This window comes from Ascaphus truei, chromosome 1 (genome assembly GCF_040206685.1).
Source record: "Ascaphus truei isolate aAscTru1 chromosome 1, aAscTru1.hap1, whole genome shotgun sequence".
NCBI classification, from domain to species: Eukaryota; Metazoa; Chordata; class Amphibia; order Anura; family Ascaphidae; genus Ascaphus; species Ascaphus truei.
Window position 1 is genome coordinate 544,104,118 of NC_134483.1, and position 21,439 is coordinate 544,125,556.

Consider the following 21,439-nt stretch of genomic DNA (forward strand, 5'->3'; position numbering starts at 1 on the left):
TTTTATTTCTATTATTTGGGGGGGGAATATGTTAAATGTAGCACAAAAAAAGCACAGAATATGTCCAATGACATCACCACTATTTATTGTCAACCAATAGGGAAATTGGTTTGGGACCATTTATTTAAACAGGGAAAACCCAACAACTGTAAATAATTGTTTTCCACTAGGGTTGTGACTTTGGGGGTGTCTCTGGTTCAGGTGGAGCTGCTGTACATGCAAATAATAACGTGTTATTTTGGGGTGGAATATATCGAGAGAGACCGGCTTCCAGGGAGAACTGAAGTCAATGAACCCAGCTACAATGCCTGGTTTTGTCATGTGAAATGTAATAGGGGCTGTTTTTTTATGACCAATATTTGTTATATAGCCTGGCTAGGGAAGAAAATGAGTGCAAATGAATCCATGCTGGTGCGTTGTAAGGTTTCATTATGCACACGCGGTATAATCTGGAGGCTGGGTCACTTCTCCCTTCTTCATTCACTTAACCCTTCCCTCTTTTCTTGGGAAGGGGACCGGCTAATGGAGCATTTCCTTCAGGGTTTCACATGTGTCCAGCGGCAAAAGCACTTAAGGAACCTGTTAGCCTAAGTGGATCCTGATCCTTCTCACTTTCTTTAAACAGAAGAAAGAACATTATATTTCATAACCGAAGCCGTTCTTAACCCATTCTCTCTGGAACAGTTATGTAAGGCCTTCCTCTGCCTCTGCCACTCAATGGGAACCATTAGGGAGTTTACAAAGCAATTTGGAGTTAGTCTGTAAAAAATGTAAAAAGAAAAAAGCCAACAAACGATGGTGTCAGAAAGAAGGGAAATACCAGAGGCCCTTTGGTGGGCGCGTTACATCATAATTCCAGTATGGGCTAAACATATTAAGGTAAAACCTCAATGTAATGACAAGAGGAGAAGAATAAGGGGGACGGATGGGTTGTTACTGCAACTGTGATGTGTTCCAGACATTGGTTACAATGTGCAATGTTACAAAGGGCCAAGAGATCAGGTCTGATCAGATATAATTACAACTGTAAAAGAAAATCAGATTACGTTTTGTTAGATTCTACGTTTTTTTGCAACCGTTTTGAGAATTGTGTAACCATTTCACGCTTTCTTCTGATTCCTTCTCTCTTCATAGCGGGTTATGCAATTCTATCTGATAGTGCCGATCAGGCGCTCTTGCACAGGATACTCGATTCAAGTCAGTGGGAGTTTCCGTGACTAGTTGGCAGTTTTTTGACCTTTAATGAATAACCCTTGTGGATTGACTTTGAGAGATGTTAACCTCCGTGGACCAAAATGAGTGAAATTAGCGGGTTCTGGCCCCAAAAATGTGTATTTGAATGTAAAATTGGCACGTTTTTGCGGATGAGACTCTGTTGCAGTTTATGAGACAGCTCAGGCTCCCGGGGTATCTTCCCGGACATCGGTGAGCGCTGACATGTCCGAGCTTCATTCTTCCTTTATGTGGGGTGTGACTCCCGAGTGTTGCAGGATAATGCGTTGCAGGCCCGTCTGGAAGCAGAAGGGTTAATAGACTACAAATAAAAGGAAGAATCCCATGGAATACGCCTTGTTAACGATGACACCTTTATTAGTTAAGTGATGTTTTCACATTTTAGCTTTCAGGAACACTGCCTCAGGCATTTCTAACCTTGTTTTCCCTTAATAAAGTGTGTTTCCTGCTGGCTTAAAACGCAGCTCCCTCTCAGACTTTTAAAGCATTTACTTTGCCATTCTTGATTTCCAAATGACATCCTAATTTATGCCAAGTTAACATGATGAGAGAGATCCCTTATTACACTTGTAAGATAAACATGGAAAGAAAAAAGACAGCGCACGACTCATAGTGTAAATGTGTACATATATATATACAGGCATACCCCGGTTTAAGGACACTCACTTTAAGTACACTCGCGAGTAAGTACATCTCACTCAGTAGGCAAACGGCAGCTCACGCATGCCCCTGTCAGCACGTCCTGAACAGCAATACCGGCTCCCTACCTGTTCCGAAGCTGTGCGCAAGCGGGGAGACTATAGAGCCTGTTACACATGCGTTATTTACATCAGTTATGCACGTATATGATGATTGCAGTACAGTACAGTACATGCATCGATAAGTGGGAAAAAGGTAATGCTTCACTTTAAGTACATTTTCGCTTTACATACATGCTCCGGTCCCATTGCGTATGTTAATGCGGGGTATGCCTGTATACACACACACACACACACACACACACACACACACACACACACACACACACACACACACACACACACACACACACACACACACCGATTCCTGCGCTCCTACCATTTAGGCTAAGATAAAATAATATTCTCATGAAAAAGGGTATTTGGTTAAACCCTTTGGCCAAAGCATTTGTAAGCCTGCATGCCACGTCAAGGCAACCCGTTTAATGCAGGTACCTACACTATACTGTATATACATGTAATAATTGTCCCATGGACTAGTGAAAAAAGTGTTAAATCCCTGAAGGGGTTAAATAAAGCATGAGCTTAAGTGAGTAGTGCAATTAAAATCTGGCTAAAGCCAGTATCATACTTACCTTTGCTATAAAGGTAATCAGGGTGCACAAATTCCCTGGTGTGAATATAATACAACTTACACATATACATCTCTCTGTCAGCCTTGCATATTCACCCACCATTCAATGGAGGGTGATATCCAGACTGACACTGGGGTGTAATATACCTGCACTAATTGGAAATTGGTAGGGGCTCAGTAACTGCTATGTAAAGCAGATGAGAATTTAAACCTACCCCTATGACGTTTCAGAGATACTAAATTTAAAATGCCCTATGGGAGTATGCAGCAAGGAAAAGGATTGCCTAATATTAGTGAGAAACTGTACATAATACCGCGCTCCTCCCTATAGAAGTTTGCTGCAGGTAAAAAGATAGGCCTTACATATAGAAAAACAAAAAGAACGATTCCTGCGCTCCTACCATTTAGGCTAAGATAAAATAATATTCTCATGAAAATATATATATATATTACAACTAGTAAAGATGATGATAAATGCACGTACAAGATTACAGATTAAAAATGCAGGGCATGTTCAGGGTACATGATAAAACTCAGAAAGCTGCTGTTCCGCCACTCATTGTACAACCGGCGTCATCCTGTGTCTCCCGCTGAATGGAGTTAGTAGTCTCCGTGTAACGACTCCGTCAGCGTTCTGGAGACCTCCCACGGGATGATGTTGGCTTCCCTCTGATCGGTACGCCTCCTTGTCTTTCAGACGGCAAAGGATTCCGGCGGAAGTGAAAATGGCAGCAAACAGTCTCACACTCCTGGCTAGAGGATACCCAGACCCTCAATGAATGCCTTAGCTCCGGTGCCTAGTCGCGGGTCCGATGACGTCACTGGATTTTGACGCTATTACGCGACCCTCCAGCGCTGGCTCAGTATAGACACCGCAGGCTACCGAAAGAGCAATAAGTGTCAAGGGGACAATATTACGCTGAATTAAAGTGCCTCAAATGTCCTACGCGTTTCTTAGAATAGATCTACTTCTTCAGGGTTTATTGATAAATTCATGCAGATGGTATTAAAACCCTATCACCGTTTCTAGTTGGTCGCTCGGGGGGGAAGTGTCGACCAATCACAATTGGATTGACACAGATGCATATATAATTACAATCACTTTACATAAATAGACATATACTTTATTAACACTGAAAGTTAAATATAGAAAGTTCATACATTTCATAACAAAACATCCTAAGTTATGACTGCAAGAAAATGATCCTGAAAAGATAAAACACAGTTTAATTATTAGCAGCATACACAATTATTAGACTGCTAACAAGAAATTAAACTCATCACAGAGTGAGAAAAATATAACAAAAAATATTTAAAAAAACGCCTGACACCATCGGACAGAAGATAATGGATTATAATACTTTTGATCTTTTCGAACAGTTAGATATGGAGCAAGATATAACTAATTAAAAATGAATAAAATAAATATATCTATTATTAACACAAACAATTAAAATAATGGTCATAGAAACCATTTTCACATAAATTAAAACTAGTTAAGACAAAATCAATGGACACAAAATATGAATAAAATAATTTTCTAAAAAAAAAATGTAATTCTGGGGAGACTTCCAGTGACGTTAACGGAGATGGTTGTCTGAGAAGGGAGATCCCGACACCCTCCTAAGGAAACGCTAGACTGAGCACATTCCACGGGCCAAAATCCACCCAGAAAGATCCCCACACCTTCCCCGAAGCAGGCGCAATGTTACCCAAAACTCGGTTACTATGTTCTTTGCACCCGCGCAATGCCAGATGGAGCTGGCCACCCAAATCCAAGATGGCGTCGCGGACCCCGACCACGCCGGGATAAGTGCGGAGCAGACCCAGTTTGAACTGCCTGAACACGGACTGCACAAAGATTTTTTTGAGGCCCTATTTAACAAAATAAGAAGGGGGTTCCAGGAAGATCTGGCTTCAGCCATAGAAGGCCTCAGATCCGACGTCGATAACCTTACCGCACGTGCTGACACACTGGAGGCAAAGGTAGAGGAAGTCTGCAACACTCAATCGACAACAGAGGACGAGGTGAACAGGCTTGGTCACCTCGTGAATGAGCTAAGGGACGCCCTCGACGACCAGGAAAATAGGTAAAACATCCGCATCAGGAATGTGCCAGAAACAATCCTGCCGGACGCCATACAAGCTTACCTGAGCATGATTTTCCTGACACTGGTGCCAGATCTGCAAGAACATGAACTGCTGATGGACCGTGCCCACCGTGCCCTAGGTCCCAAATCCCCAGACCCCAACCGCCGCCAAGACATCATAGTCAAAATGCATACCTATACCGCAAAGGAGAGAATCATGGTGGCGAGCAGAGGGGTGGGAGACATCCAAATAGGAGAAGAAACCCTGCAGATCTTTGCTGACCTGTCCACTTTCACAATCAACAAACTCAAAGACATTAAACCCCTAACTACTATACTGAGGGCTCAAGGCATCCGTTACAGATGGGAATTCCCCTTCAAGGGCTTCAATAGAAAGCCAGTATTGGTCTTAGCAATCCAGCAGGGAGCTGGTTAATTACAGCTAGAGACAATTACCAGTCTCCACCTGGCTCATCAGACAGGTATAAAAGACGCCTGCTTACACTGCAGGGGAGATCTTGTGAGCGCAGAGGGACTGTGCTGCCAGAAAGAGACTCACAGAAACATTGTCTTGAGCATAGAAGAACTGTGCTGCCAGCAAGACACCAGGAACCAGACCTCTATTCAAGGGCACAGCGGACCCTGGAGCCCGCCAGAGGGTGGGCCCCCTCATGGACACCAACCAAGACCCAGAGACTGACATAAAGAGCCCCCTGCTTACAGGTACCTCTTTGGACTTTGGGCGTGATAGGTTGGAAAGAGGCTTATCCTCAGAGCCCTGCAGAGCGTGCCTGGGAAAGGGAGTTAGCCCTTACACAGGGATAGGACGTTTATTTATTTTTGTGTTTACTTAAACTGTATTGTTTAAAGTGAAGGGCTGAAAGCCATGGTTTAATTCTCCCAAATCTGTCACCCTGATTGTACCTCTGCACATGTCTCTTACACCCCTCTTTCCTCCCCCCCCACCCCCAAAACAAAAAACCCCAGGAAGACTGTATTTTTGTGGGGCTATCTGTCTGCCGTCCTTCATTTCCTATCAACCTGTAAGGGGGATGAGTAAATTACTGTGTTGCACTAAGCATGGAAACTAAAACTGCTGAATCTATTATAATACTGTACAGTATAATGGTGTATTGTACTTTAGAGTGTACTGTCACGGGAGACCAGGTATTCACAAATGTGTCATTTATTCCATTGAAACAGGCATACACACAGTGAATTACAATATAAAGGAGAAAACACACTTACTGGGGGTCTGGGCTACAAAACTAACCTTTCCTAGTTGCAATAGCACAGAAAACACAGTTCTTACAAAGTCTTTCAGATGACCGGGACTCAGCCCGAAAAGTCCTGGAACTGATCTCGGCATGCAGTTCCTGAATCCACCGCTCTTTCCACTCTGGAGGTGCTGAAATCCTTTGACCAGGAGCAAGTACCAAACGTCCTGGTTCTCTTTTTGGCGTGTAGTTCCAGCCGCGACCGCTACAAAGTATTCGGAGAACTTGGCCCCGAAAGTGGGACTTAGAAAAATTCTCGCCTTGAAATTTCCGAAGCCGGCTCGCGTCTATTTTTCACAGAGCATCTTTGAATTTACCGCTGGTGTCTTGGCGGTTAGAATCTCCTGAGCGGATTGTCTGCTTGGTTTCTTATAGGATTTCAGTCCCATTCACAGAATACCTCAACCAATCAGAGCGTGGGAATATTTCTACCAGCCTATCAGCTATTTGCCGGTACCCTGAAGCTGGGCGGGCACGGATTTCAATTCTGCAAAGGGGCATGTGCCAACCTGGCACCTCTGCCACTTAGCATATTGAACCCCCTGCTGGGCTAGGCTCCTCAGAGTCCTGGGATGGGCAAATGGTTTCCGGATAACCCTTATTCATGTCAGGACGTGGGTACTCAAGTATAACTGCCTGCCCTAACACTTTGGCATCTCTGAGACTTTCAAGTCTGGGACTCGAGCAGACTCAGTGGCACCAAGGCTGGTGGCCATCTGGTCTCTCGGAACCAGGGTCTTGGAAATTCCCCACATCATATACAGTGCGTAAAACAAATATCCCTTTATACACCATGTTAATAAAAATCTCACAAAATTCTTTTAAGTCCCTCGTCCCCTAGGATCTACTGAAAATATGCGCACGCTCATTATCAGAGCTCCTAGACCTTCCTATAAGAAGTTTGCTATAAAGTTGCTTCTAATAACGCTTAGGTTAAGTTTCAGAGTTGCTTCTATTGTACCGAAGCTGGACTTCACTCTTGCATCCTTATGGATGGTTGGAGTCACTCCGAACCCCTATACCAAGTCCTGGTGTTCGGGCATATATTGGGGGACGGGAATCCCCCTAAACTAGGAAGACCTGACTGTACCCGGGAAACACGTATCCTTATGCCCCCTTTTACCGTTCTGGTATGTGCTGAAGCAGGGCATCCTGGCGGTGAGCGCGTAAATGATTTTCAGGGAGGACTTTGTCCGGAGGTTTGGGTCTACATGTACCCGGGAATCTGACTCGACTCCTGGATACATTTCTGGGGTATACAGCAACTCTGGACCCCGACTAGCTAGACAACACTTTTACCGCAAAATCTACCCTGAAACGCATAGCCTCTCAATCTCCACTGGTAAGCACTACTTGAAAGGTAAAAGAGATACATTCTTTATTGCCACACAATTACATTCATTGCAAGTACAATACACAGGTTGAAGAGCTGACACTCTAAAACCTGAAACAGGGCTCAGAGGTAACCAGCCGGGCATACTACCTTTATTGATGGCCTGGTTACCTCTTCATCGTCACATGTACACTATCTGACTAAGTATATATGTTTTACAGTCAAAAGACAGGGGTGCCCAATGCTACATCCAATTGATAAAACATATAAAGTAATAAGTATAAAGTTGAAATACTTCAATAATAATAATATTTACTTGGTTATTTAGTTAAACCCTTTGGCCAAAGCGTCATAAGCCTGAATACCAAACGTCAAGGTATCTACTATATATTTGTGAAATCACTGTATGTCTGCGTCCCAAGGGTCAATCGCATTTGACCTTGGGCTTGTCACTCCTGCTCAGGCCATGCCCGCCCCCGCACACCTCTCATTGGCCTACGTCCAACACCAATGCCACACTGTCCCACCCCTCACTGACTCTCATTGGCCTGCGTCCAATGCCCGCCCCCGCACACCTCTCATTGGCCTGCGTCCCACCCCACACTGACTCTCATTGGCCTGCGTCCAATGCCCGCCCCCGCACACCTCTCATTGGCCTGCGTCCAACACCAATGCCCTAATACTTCCACACTGTCCCACCCCTCACTGAGTTTTGGGAACGCTTTGCTTTTGCAACACCTAATCCTCTAATCCTCAACCTGCTCTGGGGCCACGCTTCACAGCTATCAAAACCTTCACGTCTGCTACCACAGACTGCCGAATCAGGTACAGCAGTGTTTCCCAAACTGTGCGCCGCGGCGCCCTGGTGCGCCGCGGCTTGGCTAGAGGGGCGCCGCGATCAGGGCCGCCAGCAGCGGGAAACAAGGGCTGCTAGCTCATTTAAAAAAAAAAAAAAAAAAAACCTCTGAGGGGAAGCAGAGGAGCGGTCACGTGACCGCTCCCATCCAATGGGACTGCAGCCTGCCCGGCATTGCAACTGCAGAGCCACCAGACAGCAGCAGCACCAAGGGGGGGGGGGGGGGGGTGTGTGTGTGTGTGTGTGTGAAAAACGGGCTGCAGGGTGTGTGTGTGTGTGTGTGTGTGTGTGTGTGTGTGTGTGTGTGTGTGTGTGTGTGTGTGTGTGTGTGTGTGTGTGTGTGTGTGTGTGTGTGTGTGTGTGTGTGTGTGTGTGTGTGTGTGTGTGTGTGTGTAACGGGCTGCAGGGTGTGTGTGTGTATATATGTGTGGTGTGTGTGTATATATGTGTGGTGTGTGTGTGTGTGTGTATATATGTATATATGTATATATGTGTGGTGTGTGTATATATATATATATATATATATTTATATATATATATATATGTGTGGTGTGTGTATATATGTATGTGTGGTGTATATAGTGTGACAAACGGCTTACTCCGGGGCTCCGCCGTCTGTCCGGGACTGTTAGAACACGGTCTTTTAGGGTAGGTTAAATGATGAGACGTCACGTACTGTTCCTTTAAACAGGCTATGCCTGGTTTATTCAGTCCCAGGCACTGAGACTGCCACAGTTTAAACAGAAAACAAAGCCAAACAAAAAGCTGCTCGTCTGAGCGATAACTTAAACTTAGATGTCCCTGACTCAGAGTTGGAAGTGGCTTGTCCACTTCCACCAACAAAATAAGTACCTTTGCAGTCTTTAGACAAACTAACAGAATGAATGAAGCAATTTGGGAAAGAGGCTTTCTCACCCCTCTGCAGTTCAGCAGCCTTCCAGGCTCTTGGGCGGGGCCCAGAGGAAACAGGAAACAGGTCTTATATACCTGAACTCTAATCAGCATGACAGGTGACAGAAAACAGGCAGCAGACAAACTGTGGAATGGAGTGCCTGTACCACGAGGCTGCCCTGTTCAGCTTAGACAGGACAGAAACTGTTCAGTATCCTGGGAGCCCTGTATATGGAGTTTATTACCAACCCCTGGTTTCTGTCACATATCCTCCCCCCCAGCTCAGACCTCGAGGGGTGAGCGACCATGGATATTAGGGAGTGCATCCTTGACAACCCGTCGGCATTGCCATGTTTGTGCCCCGACCTGTGTTCCACAGAAAATTTAAAGGGCTGTAGGCTTAGGAACCACCTGGTCACCCTAGCGTTCTTCTCCCTATTTTGACACATCCAGGTAAGGGGTGCATGATCTGTGACCAATCGGAACTTTCTCCCCAACAGATAATACTTGAGTGTCTCTACAGCCCACTTTATTGCGAGACACTCTTTCTCGACTATGGAGTAATTTTTCTCCTGGGGATTTAGTTTCCTACTTAAATAAAGGATGGGGTGCTCCTCCCCTTGAGACTCCTGGGAGAGTACCGCCCCCAGCCCTACCTCAGATGCGTCGGTTTGGACTACGAACTCTTTGGAGAAGTCAGGTGTGACCAACACTGGTTGGGAACAGAGAGCTTCTTTCAGGCTTCTAAAGGCCTGTTCGGCTTCGGGGGACCACTTTACCATTAGCGGTCCTCTTGCTTTTGTGAGGTCGGTTAGTGGGGTTGCCTTAGTTGCAAAATTGGGAATAAACCTCCTATAGTAGCCAATTAACCCCAAAAAGGTCCTTACTTGTTTTTTTGTGACTGGCCTTGGCCAATTTTGTATCGCCTCTACTTTGAGTGTTTGTGGTTTGAGTAACCCTCTACCAATAGAATACCCCAGATACTTGGCCTCCTCCAGACCAATAGTGCATTTAGCGGGGTTAGCAGTTAGTCCAGCAGACCGAACTGCGTCGAGCACAGCTTGGACCTTTGGAAGGTGGGACTGCCAATCTTCACTATGGATTACCACATCATCCAGGTAGGCGGCAGCGTACCGAACATGTGGTTTTAAAATTTTATCCATCATTCTTTGGAATGTGGCGGGAGCTCCATGTAAGCCAAAAGGCAGCACCTTATATTGAAAGAGGCCGTCTGGGGTTGAGAAGGCTGTTTTTTCTTTTGCCCTTTCTGTGAGGGGAACCTGCCAGTACCCTTTTGTTAGGTCTAGGGTTGTGAGATATCGGGCTTTGCCCAGTCTCTCTACAAGTTCATCCACCCTGGGCATAGGATAAGTATCAAATTTTGACACCGCGTTTAGTTTCCGGTAGTCATTACAAAACCTTGTTGTACCGTCTGGCTTTGGGACTAAAACTATAGGGCTGTTCCACCCACTTTGGGATTCCTCAATTACGCCTAGTTTTAGCATTTTTTTAACCTCTAAACTTATAGCCTCTCTCTTGGCCTCTGGGATTCGGTACGGTTTAAGGTTAACTCGGACCCCCGGTTCAGAGACTATGTCATGTTTAATTACGTTAGTTTTACCTGGCTGTGTAGAGAAGATTTCTTTGTTCCTTCTCACTAAACTCTGGACCTCTCGTTTCTGATGCACGGACAGTGTTTCAGCTATGCTAACCTCTGGGTCAGTTTCTTGATTCTCTGACGGACCTGGGGGTACTAGGGTTAACAAGACCTCTCTATCTTTCCAGGGCTTGAGTAGGTTTATATGGTAAATTTGCTCAGGTTTCCTCCTACCTGGCTGCCTTACCCTATAATTTACTTCTCCCACTCTTTCCAAGACCTCATATGGTCCATGCCATTTAGCAAGGAATTTACTCTCCACGGTGGGAACCAGAACTAGTACCCTATCACCTGGAAAAAAAATTCTGACCCTAGCACCCTTATTATACGTATTCCTTTGTGCTTCTTGAGCTTTCTCCATGTGTTCCCTCACTATGGGTAGGACTGCAGCAATGCGGTCCTGCATTTGGGCAACATGCTCTATTACACTTCTGTAAGGGGTAACCTCGTGTTCCCAAGTTTCTTTGGCTATATCCAGTAAGCCCCTTGGATGTCGGCCATACAATAGTTCAAACGGGGAGAAGCCTGTGGATGACTGGGGAACTTCCCTAATGGCAAATAACAGGTATGGTAACAAACAGTCCCAGTTTTTCCCATCCTTATCGACCGCCCGGCGTAACATGCTCTTTAAGGTTTTATTGAACCTTTCCACTAAACCATCTGTTTGTGGATGATAGACTGAGGTTCTGAGATGCTTGATTTTTAGGAGTTTACATAGCTCTTTTGTTACTTGGGACATAAATGGTGTTCCCTGGTCAGATAAGATCTCTTTAGGAATTCCGACCCGGGAAAACAGAAGTACTAACTCTTTTGCTATGTTTTTAGCAGAGGTGCTACGTAGGGGAACTGCCTCCGGATATCGGGTAGCATAATCTAATATTACCAATATATGCTGATGTCCCCTAGCAGACTTTATTAGGGGTCCTACTAGATCCATAGCAATCCGGTCAAATGGTACCTCTATTATGGGAAGGGGTACCAATGGGCTGCGGTATGCCTTGAACGGGGCGGTGATCTGACATTCTGGGCATGAGGAACAATAGTTTGTAATTTCTGCCAGAACCCCAGGCCAATAAAAGCTTCGGAGAACCTTTTCTTTTGTCTTTTCCACCCCTAGGTGTCCCCCCAATGGATGACTATGTGCGAGGTGTAATACTACGTTACGGAATGTCCGTGGTACCAACAATTGTTTAGTTGTAACTGATTTTCTTTTATCAACCCGATATACTAGGTCGTTCTCTACCTCGAAGTAGGGGTAAGCAAGTGACCTATCTGGTTGGCCATGAGTACTATTCTGGTCCCGTATATTTCCCCTTGCTACCGCTAATGTGGGGTCCTCCCACTGGGCCTTCTTAAAACTCCCAGGACTGACCTCTAGGTCAGCGAGGGTCTTATCCTGTACTGGGGTGGTAAGTGCCTGATCAACATCTTGATTTGGGGTATTCCCTACCAAAGTAGTGATGGGGAAGGGAATTTCACAGCACTCCCCCTTTTCCCCTTTCTTATTTGGGCCCTCGTCAACCTCTATTTCTGAAAAAGGGAAAGGATTTGTTTCTTCTAACACTTCGTTATGGTCTGCTATTGAACTCTGGGCGCTATTCTGAGCTGGGGACCACATTTTTAGAAAATGGGGAAAGTCGGTCCCTATTAACACATCATGTGCCAGTTTGGGTACAACACCCACCTTGAAATCTAAAGAACCAAATTCTGTTTCAAAAAAAACATCAACAGTGGAATATTCATGATTATCCCCATGTATACAACAAATTGCCACTCTTTGTGAACTGTTTACCTGTTTCTTCTTAATGGGCAATAGGTATTCGGACACTAGTGTGACCATACTCCCAGAGTCAAGAAGTGCCCGAACCCTCTTACCATTAACCTTTACAAATGCCCACAGATGGTTATTCAAGGGGTCCTCTGGGCTAGGGCCCATACATTGGGACAACAGCGAATAAGGTTCCACGCTGTTGCATTGCATGGGCTCCTCATTTAGTGGGCAGATTTTTGCTGTGTGGCCCCTCTCATGACAATTTACACATTTAGGTACATAGTCTGTGTCCCACTTAGAGCCTTTTCCCGGCTCCCCATGTTGGCTATTGCCCTTAGTGTGCGAACCACTGTTGCTGGTGCTGCGTGAAGGTGGTCGCCGCTCTTCAGCTCCCCTTAACCCCGGTACCCTTTTACCGTCTCTGGAAGAGTCCTGGAACCTCGGGTAGTGGGGTTGCTCCACGACTGTGGGTTGCGGGTGCTCTCCTGCTGCATTGTACCTTTCTACGAGGGCCACAAGCTCATCCGCATTGTGGGGGTCACTCCGACTGACCCAATGGCGTAAGGCAGAGGGAAGTTTCCTCAAGAACTGGTCCATGACCAACCGTTCCACGATGTGGCTTGCTGAGTTGATCTCGGGTTGTAGCCACTTCCGGGCGAGGTGGATGAGGTCATACATCTGGCTTCGGGTGGCTTTATCCATCGTGAAGGACCATGCGTGAAACCTTTGGGCGCGAACAGCCGTGGTTACGCCGAGGCGGGCGAGGATCTCGAACTTCAATTTTGCATAGACGTTAGCTTCGGCTGGCTCTAGATCAAAGTAAGCCTTCTGGGGTTCGCCGCTTAGGAAGGGTGCGATTAGACCAGCCCACTCAGCTTCTGGCCATCCCTCTCTCTGTGCCGTGCGTTCAAACGTGAGAAGATAGGCTTCCACATCATCTGAGGGTCCCATCTTCTGAAGGTAGTGGCTTGCCCTGGTCATTTTCGGAACTGGGGCTGCCGCTGCCAGTGGAAGGTTACTGATAGTCTCCCTCAGGATCTCGAGTTCCTGCTGTAAGCCCTGAGCGAACCGCTGTTGCTCCTCTTTCAGCAAGCGGTTTGTCTCTTGCTGGTTTGCATTCGCCTGTTGCAGGGCTTCATTCGCGTCTCTCTGGACAGCGACATTGCGTACCAGCGCACTCACCACGTCTTCCATCTTGTTTGGAGAGAGAGAAAAAAAAAACTTTTTTTTTTTTTTTTTTCTTTAAAGTTCTTTAACCCCCAGACCTTTTAGTGTTCTGCCCGCATTCTCCACCATATGTGACAAACGGCTTACTCCGGGGCTCCGCCGTCTGTCCGGGACTGTTAGAACACGGTCTTTTAGGGTAGGTTAAATGATGAGACGTCACGTACTGTTCCTTTAAACAGGCTATGCCTGGTTTATTCAGTCCCAGGCACTGAGACTGCCACAGTTTAAACAGAAAACAAAGCCAAACAAAAAGCTGCTCGTCTGAGCGATAACTTAAACTTAGATGTCCCTGACTCAGAGTTGGAAGTGGCTTGTCCACTTCCACCAACAAAATAAGTACCTTTGCAGTCTTTAGACAAACTAACAGAATGAATGAAGCAATTTGGGAAAGAGGCTTTCTCACCCCTCTGCAGTTCAGCAGCCTTCCAGGCTCTTGGGCGGGGCCCAGAGGAAACAGGAAACAGGTCTTATATACCTGAACTCTAATCAGCATGACAGGTGACAGAAAACAGGCAGCAGACAAACTGTGGAATGGAGTGCCTGTACCACGAGGCTGCCCTGTTCAGCTTAGACAGGACAGAAACTGTTCAGTATCCTGGGAGCCCTGTATATGGAGTTTATTACCAACCCCTGGTTTCTGTCACAATAGATATATATATATATATATATATATATATATATATATATATATATATATATATATATATATATATATATATATATATATATATAATGTGTATGTGTGGTGTATATATATGTGTGGTGTGTGTGTGTGTGTATGTATGTATATATATATATGTATGTTTGATATATATATATATATGTGTGTGTGTGTGTGTGTGTGTGTGTGTGTGTGTGTGTGTGTGTGTGTGTGTGTGTGTGTGTGTGTGTGTGTGTGTGTGTGTGTGTGTGTGTGTGTGTGTGTGTGTGTATATATGTATGTGTGGTGTATATGGATGTGTGTGATGTGTGTGTGGTGTGTGCGTGTGAATATATTTATCAAAGTTGCACAATGTTAATAAATAATTTATTCTCACATGTCTTTTTTTTTTCATTTTTAAATATTATATAATACACACACACACACACACACACACACACACACACACACACACACACACACACACACACACACACACACACACACACACACACACACAGCTACCAAGTGACAAACACACACAGTGATACCCGCCTACCAAGCGCGCTTGCTGTCTCCTCTGCCAGGACAGCGAAAAGCTCCTGGTAGAGCGAGCGGCAGCAAGCAAGAGCGAGCAGCAGCACCTAAGCGCTTACTATGTCCCAGGCCAGAGGAACTATAGCAGCGCTGATTACAGATGCAGGGGCTTTGTGCATCTGTTCAGCCCGGCTCAGCGACACTGAGAGAGGGAGGCCCGGCGCGCACGCTGGAGGAGCAGCACCGGGAGACTGAGAGAGAGAGTGAGGTCAGAGAGAGAGTGAGGTCAGAGAGAGAGAGAGAGTGAGGTCAGAGAGAGAGAGAGTGAGGTCAGAGAGAGAGAGAGTGAGGTCAGAGAGAGAGAGAGTGAGGTCAGAGAGAGAGAGAGTGAGGTCAGAGAGAGAGAGAGAGAGGTCAGAGAGAGAGAGTGAGGTCAGAGAGAGAGAGAGAGAGAGTGAGGTCAGAGAGAGAGAGTGAGGTCAGAGAGAGAGAGTGAGGTCAGAGAGAGAGTGAGGTCAGAGAGAGAGAGAGGTCAGAGAGAGTGTGAGGTCAGAGAGAGTGTGAGGTCAGAGAGAGAGAGAGGTCTGAGAGAGAGAGAGAGTGAGAGAGAGTGAGAGAGAGAGTGAGGTCAGAGAGAGAGAGTGAGGTCAGAGAGAGAGTGAGGTCAGAGAGAGAGAGTGAGGTCAGAGAGAGTGAGAGTGTGTGAGAGAGACACCAACTGCGCACTGCAACTGTTAGGTATGTATATACACCTTTGTTTTTACTTTGGGCGCCGCGTAAAAATCCTGATCGCCTTGGGGAGCCTTGAAAAAATTCTGATTGCCTTGGGGAGCCTTGAACCGAAAAAGTTTGGGAACCACTGAGGTACAGAATCTACACACAACGCACAAACACAGCACACACACACATTCACACAACACCAAACACTGCAGACTGCCTCTTCAAACCCCCCCTGCCCTCCACGCCACACATCTCCCTCCCCCAACCGGACCGCGAGGCCGCGGCCTCCACTCACACACCATGGCAACGATGTCCCTCCCCCTATCCCGCTACCTCACACAGTGTAGCTCCCGCGAACCGCACAGCAGGCCACATCTCCTGCACCTCACACAGCTCCCTACCGCAACCGGACCGCGAGGCCCCCTACCCCGCTACACCATGCCACCAATGTCCCTCCCCCTATCCCGCTACCTCACACAGTGTAGCTCCCGTGGACCGCACAGCACGCCTCACATCTCCTGCACCTCACACATCTCCCTCCGCAACCGGACCGCGAGGCCCCCTACCCCGCTACACCATGCCACCAATGTCCCTCCCCCTATCCCGCTACCTCACACAGTGTAGCTCCCGCGAACCGCACAGCACGCCTCACATCTCCTGCACCTCACACATCTCCCTACCGCAACCGGACCGCGAGGCCCCCTACCCCGCTACACCATGCCACCAATGTCCCTCCCCCTATCCCGCTACCTCACACAGTGTAGCTCCCGTGGACCGCACAGCACGCCTCACATCTCCTGCACCTCACACATCTCCCTCCGCAACCGGACCGCGAGGCCCCCTACCCAGCTACACCATGCCACCAATGTCCCTCCCCCTATCCCGCTACCTCACACAGTGTAGCTCCCGCGGACCGCACAGCACGCCTCACATCTCCTGCACCTCACACATCTCCCTACCGCAACCGGACCGCGAGGCCCCCTACCCCGCTACACCATGCCACCAATGTCCCTCCCCCTATCCCGCTACCTCACACAGTGTAGCTCCCGCGGACCGCACAGCACGCCTCACATCTCCTGCACCTCACACATCTCCCTCCGCAACCGGACCGCGAGGCCCCCTACCCCGCTACACCATGCCACCAATGTCCCTCCCCCTATCCCGCTACCTCACACAGTGTAGCTACCGCGGACCGCACAGCACGCCTCACATCTCCTGCACCTCACACATCTCCCTACCGCAACCGGACCGCGAGGCCGCGGCCTACACTCACACACCATGGCAACGATGTCCCTCCCCCTATCCCGCTACCTCACACAGTGTAGCTCCCGCGCACCGCACAGCACGCCACATCTCCTGCACCTCACACAGCTCCCTACCGCAACCGGACCGCGAGGCCGCGGCCTACACTCACACACCATGCCACCAATGTTCCTCCCCCTATCCCGCTACCTCACACAGTGTATGACAACACCTACCACTGGAAATCAGATGTTCGTTGAAATAAAATTTGTTTTCCTAACTATTTTACTGTCTGTATAATGTACACAACACTCACCCACACAAAACCCCCTCATACACACACACACACACACGCAAACATCCTGTCATTCTATGCCACACACTACACTCAAAAACATGCCATTTTTAACATGTGTATGACCAACAACACGCACTCACACACGTCACACACACAACATGCCTCATACACACACACACGCCATCACACACCAGCAACACACACACATGCTCTCACACACACCACACACCATGCCACCGATGTCACTCCCGCTATCCCGCTACCTCACACACTCTACCTCCCGCGGAACAACCAGCACGCCTGACATCTCCTGCACCTCACACATCTCCCTCCGCAACCGGACCGCGACGCCGCGGACTACAGTCAAACAGCATGCCACCAATGTCACTCCCGCTACCTCACACACTGTATGACAACACCTACCACTGAAACTCAGCTGTTCCTTACAATAAAATATGTTTTCCTAACAATTTCACTGTCTGTATAATCTACTATATATTTCTGAAAGCACTGTATGTCTGCGTCCCTAGCGGCAATCTCATTGGTCCCTTGGACCGCCCGCCCCCGCACACCTCTCATTGGGCTCACACACTCACACCACCCCCTTGGCCCGCCCCCCACACCTCTCATTGGGCTCACACACTCACACCACCCCCTTGGCCCGCCCCCCACACCTCTCATTGGCCTGAAGCGGAGTGATGGGCCAAAGGTCCAAAAAAAAAAAAAAACACACACATATATATCTCTGTCCTCTCCCCCCCCATCACACTCACCTCCCCCCCTCCCCGGTGCTCACCTCCCTCCCGCTCCACTCCCTCCCCGGCGGGGGGACACGCGCCCACCTAAGACGCGCCCGGAAGCCGCTCCACTCCCGCACTCACCTCCCTCCCGCTCTTACCTCCCGCACTCACCTCCCGCTCCACTCCCTCTACACTCCACTCCCTCCTGCTACACACCACTCCCTCCCGCTCCACTCCCGCACTCACCTCCCTTCCACTCACCTCCCTCCCGCTACACACTACTCCCTCCCGCTACACACCACTCCCTCCCGCTCCATTCCCTCCCCGGCGGGGGAACAGGCAGCCTGCCACGCGGCGCCTAAGATGGCGGACCCCCTTCCTCCCTCGCGCTCCATTCCCTCCCGCTCCACTCCCTCCCCCGCTCCACTCACGTCCCTCCCGCTCCATTCCCTCGCGCTCCATTCCCTCCCGCTCCACTCACCTCCCTCCCGCTCCACTCCGTCCCCGGCGGGGGAACAGGCTGCCACGCGGCGCGTAAGATGGCGGACCCCCTTCCTCCCTCGCGGCGCCGAGTAAGAAGATGTCGGCGGCCGGAAGTACAGGTAGGTGTCGCTCCCCCACCTCCCCCCCACCTGTGGCGCCGCACGAAACTGAGAAAGGGCGCATCACGGGTGTGTGTGTGTGTGTGTGTGTGTGTGTGTGTGTGTGTGTGTGTGTGTGTGTGTGTGTGTGTGTGTGTGTCACTGCCCCCCCCTCCTGTCCACTGCCCCCCCTCCTGTCCACTGCCCCCCCTCCTGTCCACAGCCCCCCCCCTCCTGTCCACAGCCCCCCTCCTGTCCACAGCCCCCCCCTCCTGTCCACAGCCCCCCCCTCCTGTCCACAGCCCCCCCCTCCTGTCCACAGCCCCCCCCTCCTGTCCACAGCCCCCCCCCTCTGTCCACTGCCCCCCCCTCTCCTGTCCACTGCCCCCCCTCTCCTGTCCACTGCCCCCCCTCTCCTGTCCACTGCCCCCCCTCCTGTCCACTGCCCCCCTCCTGTCCACTGCCCCCCCCCTCCTGTCCACTGTCCTCCCTCCTGTCCACTGTCCACTGCCCCCCCCTCCTGTCCACTGCCCCCCCCCTGTCCACTGCCCCCCCCCTCCTGTCCACTGCCCCCCCTCCTGTCCACTGCCCCCCCCCCTCCTGTCCACTGCCCCCCCCTCCTGTCCACTGCCCCCCCCTCCTGTCCACTGCCCCCCCCTCCTGTCCACTGCCCCCCCCCCTCCTGTCCACTGCCCCCCCTCCTGTCCACTGCCCCCCCCTCCTGTCCACTGCCCCCCCTCCTGTCCACTGCCCCCCCCCCTGTCCACATCCCCCCCCCTTCCCACCCCCCCCTTCCCACCGCCTCCCCCCCCCTTCCCACCGCCTCCCCCCCCCTTCCCACCACCTCCCCCCCCTTCCCACCGCCTCCCCCCCCTTCCCACCGCCCCCCCCCCCTTCCCACCGTCTCCCTCCCCTTCCCCCCCTTCCCACCGCCTCCCCCCCCTCCCCCCCCCTTCCCACCGCCTCCCCCCCCCTTCCCACCGCCTCCCCCCCCCCTTCCCACCGCCTCCCCCCCCTTCCCACCGCCTCCCCCCCCCTCCTCTAACCCTTCCCCCCCCCTCCTCTAACCCTTCCCCCCCCCTCCTCTAACCCTTCCCCCCCCCTCCTCTAACCCTTCCCCCCCCCTCCTCTAACCCTTCCCCCCTCCTCCACCCCTTGCCCCCCTCCTCCACCCCTTGCCCCCCTCCTCCACCCCCTCCTCTCCTTCCCGCCGCCCTTCGCCTTCCTGCCCGCCTTACCGCCTCCCCACCCCCGCCTCTGCCTTTCACCCGCCCTTACTCCGGCCGCCTCTGCCTTTCACCCACCGCCTCACAGCCGCTGCATGCACTCAACAGACACCCGCCACACTCGACACATACCTGCCGCCACACACACCTGCTGCCTCCCGCCCCTACGCACCGACATCACTGACCCACCGCCTCACACCCTAGCAGGACCCCCACTCACACACAGCACTCACAACCCACGCGCCACCCGCCGCCTCACACCCTAGCAGGACCCCCACTCACAGACAGCACTCACAACCCACGCGCCACCCGCCGCCTCACACCCTAGCAGGACCCCCACTCACAGACAGCACTCACAACCCACGCGCCACCCGCCGCCTCACACCCTAGCAGGACACCCACTCGCAGACAGCACTCACAACCCACGCGCCACCCGCCGCCTCACACCCTAGCAGGACCCACACTCAGACAGCACTCACAACCCACGTACCACCCGCCGCCTCACACCCTAGCAGGACCCCCATTCGCAGACAGCACTCACAACCCACGCGCCACCTGCCGCCTCACACCCTAGCAGGACACACGCCTCACATTTTTACATCACTTATGGCACCAAAATATACATTGTACTGTGGTGTGGTTACAATAAACCATTTTTTTACAACATCGTATTACATTTTCTTCCATCTTTCTTTTCAATATTATTATCCAACCTTTACAACAAATTCTCACCTATTGTTCCACAATTTATAAATAATACTACCTATTACGCATTTACATCCCGGGCAACGCCGGGTCTCTCAGCTAGTAACCAATAATGCAGGTCCTACACTACCCTGTGAATCCTTCCCTTTACCTCTGTATGAGGGGAAGAACCATAGTAGGTCCTGTTCTTTGCAGCAAAGTGAAAATACCTCCCAAGTTAAAAAGGTGAGGAGGTTGTACTCTTTGTGACATAAATATATATATTCTTGATGTGGTGGGCGTGGGAGTTTGAGCTAGCTGGGAATGTGTGTGTGTTAATATATGTTTTACAGTCGCCCGATCCAGCAAAGAACTGGCTCTTCCTGTGTTGCTTTTTAAAATGTTAATATAGAAAAAAACCTGTCAGCAGTCCTATTAAAGACACAAGTAAAACTCTTCTTAAAACTAAAACACACAGGCCCACCTGCTGCGGCTGAAGTTATATCGACCCGCCTGCTCCAAACAAAAAATGGTCTCCAGTCGACACCATTCAGATGGGGTAGGAAGCTGCAGGTGCCTGTCCCATGGAACTTTCTTAGGAGCGCCGCACACGATTCCCGTCCCCCCGAAACATTAATAAACATTGCTTAATGTAGAAATTGAATTAGAGGAGCACCCACAGGTTCAATTACAGTAGGGTCAGTGTATTTAATTTTTTTTGGGAAGGGACAGTTATCAGCCAGAGGTGGGCTACGTCAGGGGTGCGCAAACTTTTCAGTTCGCGCCCCACCTGTCTGTGCTCCCACTTGCCTGTGCCCCCCCCCCCCCCTCCTTACCTGCTGTCGGGCTCCACACGTCATATGACATCACTACGTCATGTGACGTGTTGCCATTTGACCCCGCTGTGTCATTTGATGCTGCGTTGTCATGGCGACGTGTCACTGAAGAGCCAGCTGAGAGCAGGTAAGGGAAGTTGCAGAGGCCACTCCCCTCCCCCGGCATTTAATTGACATGACTGGGGGAAGAGCGCGGGGGAGCTCTGCAACCACCATGCACCCCAAGAAAATCCAATGTCCCCCCTGGGGGGGGCACGCCCCTCAGTTT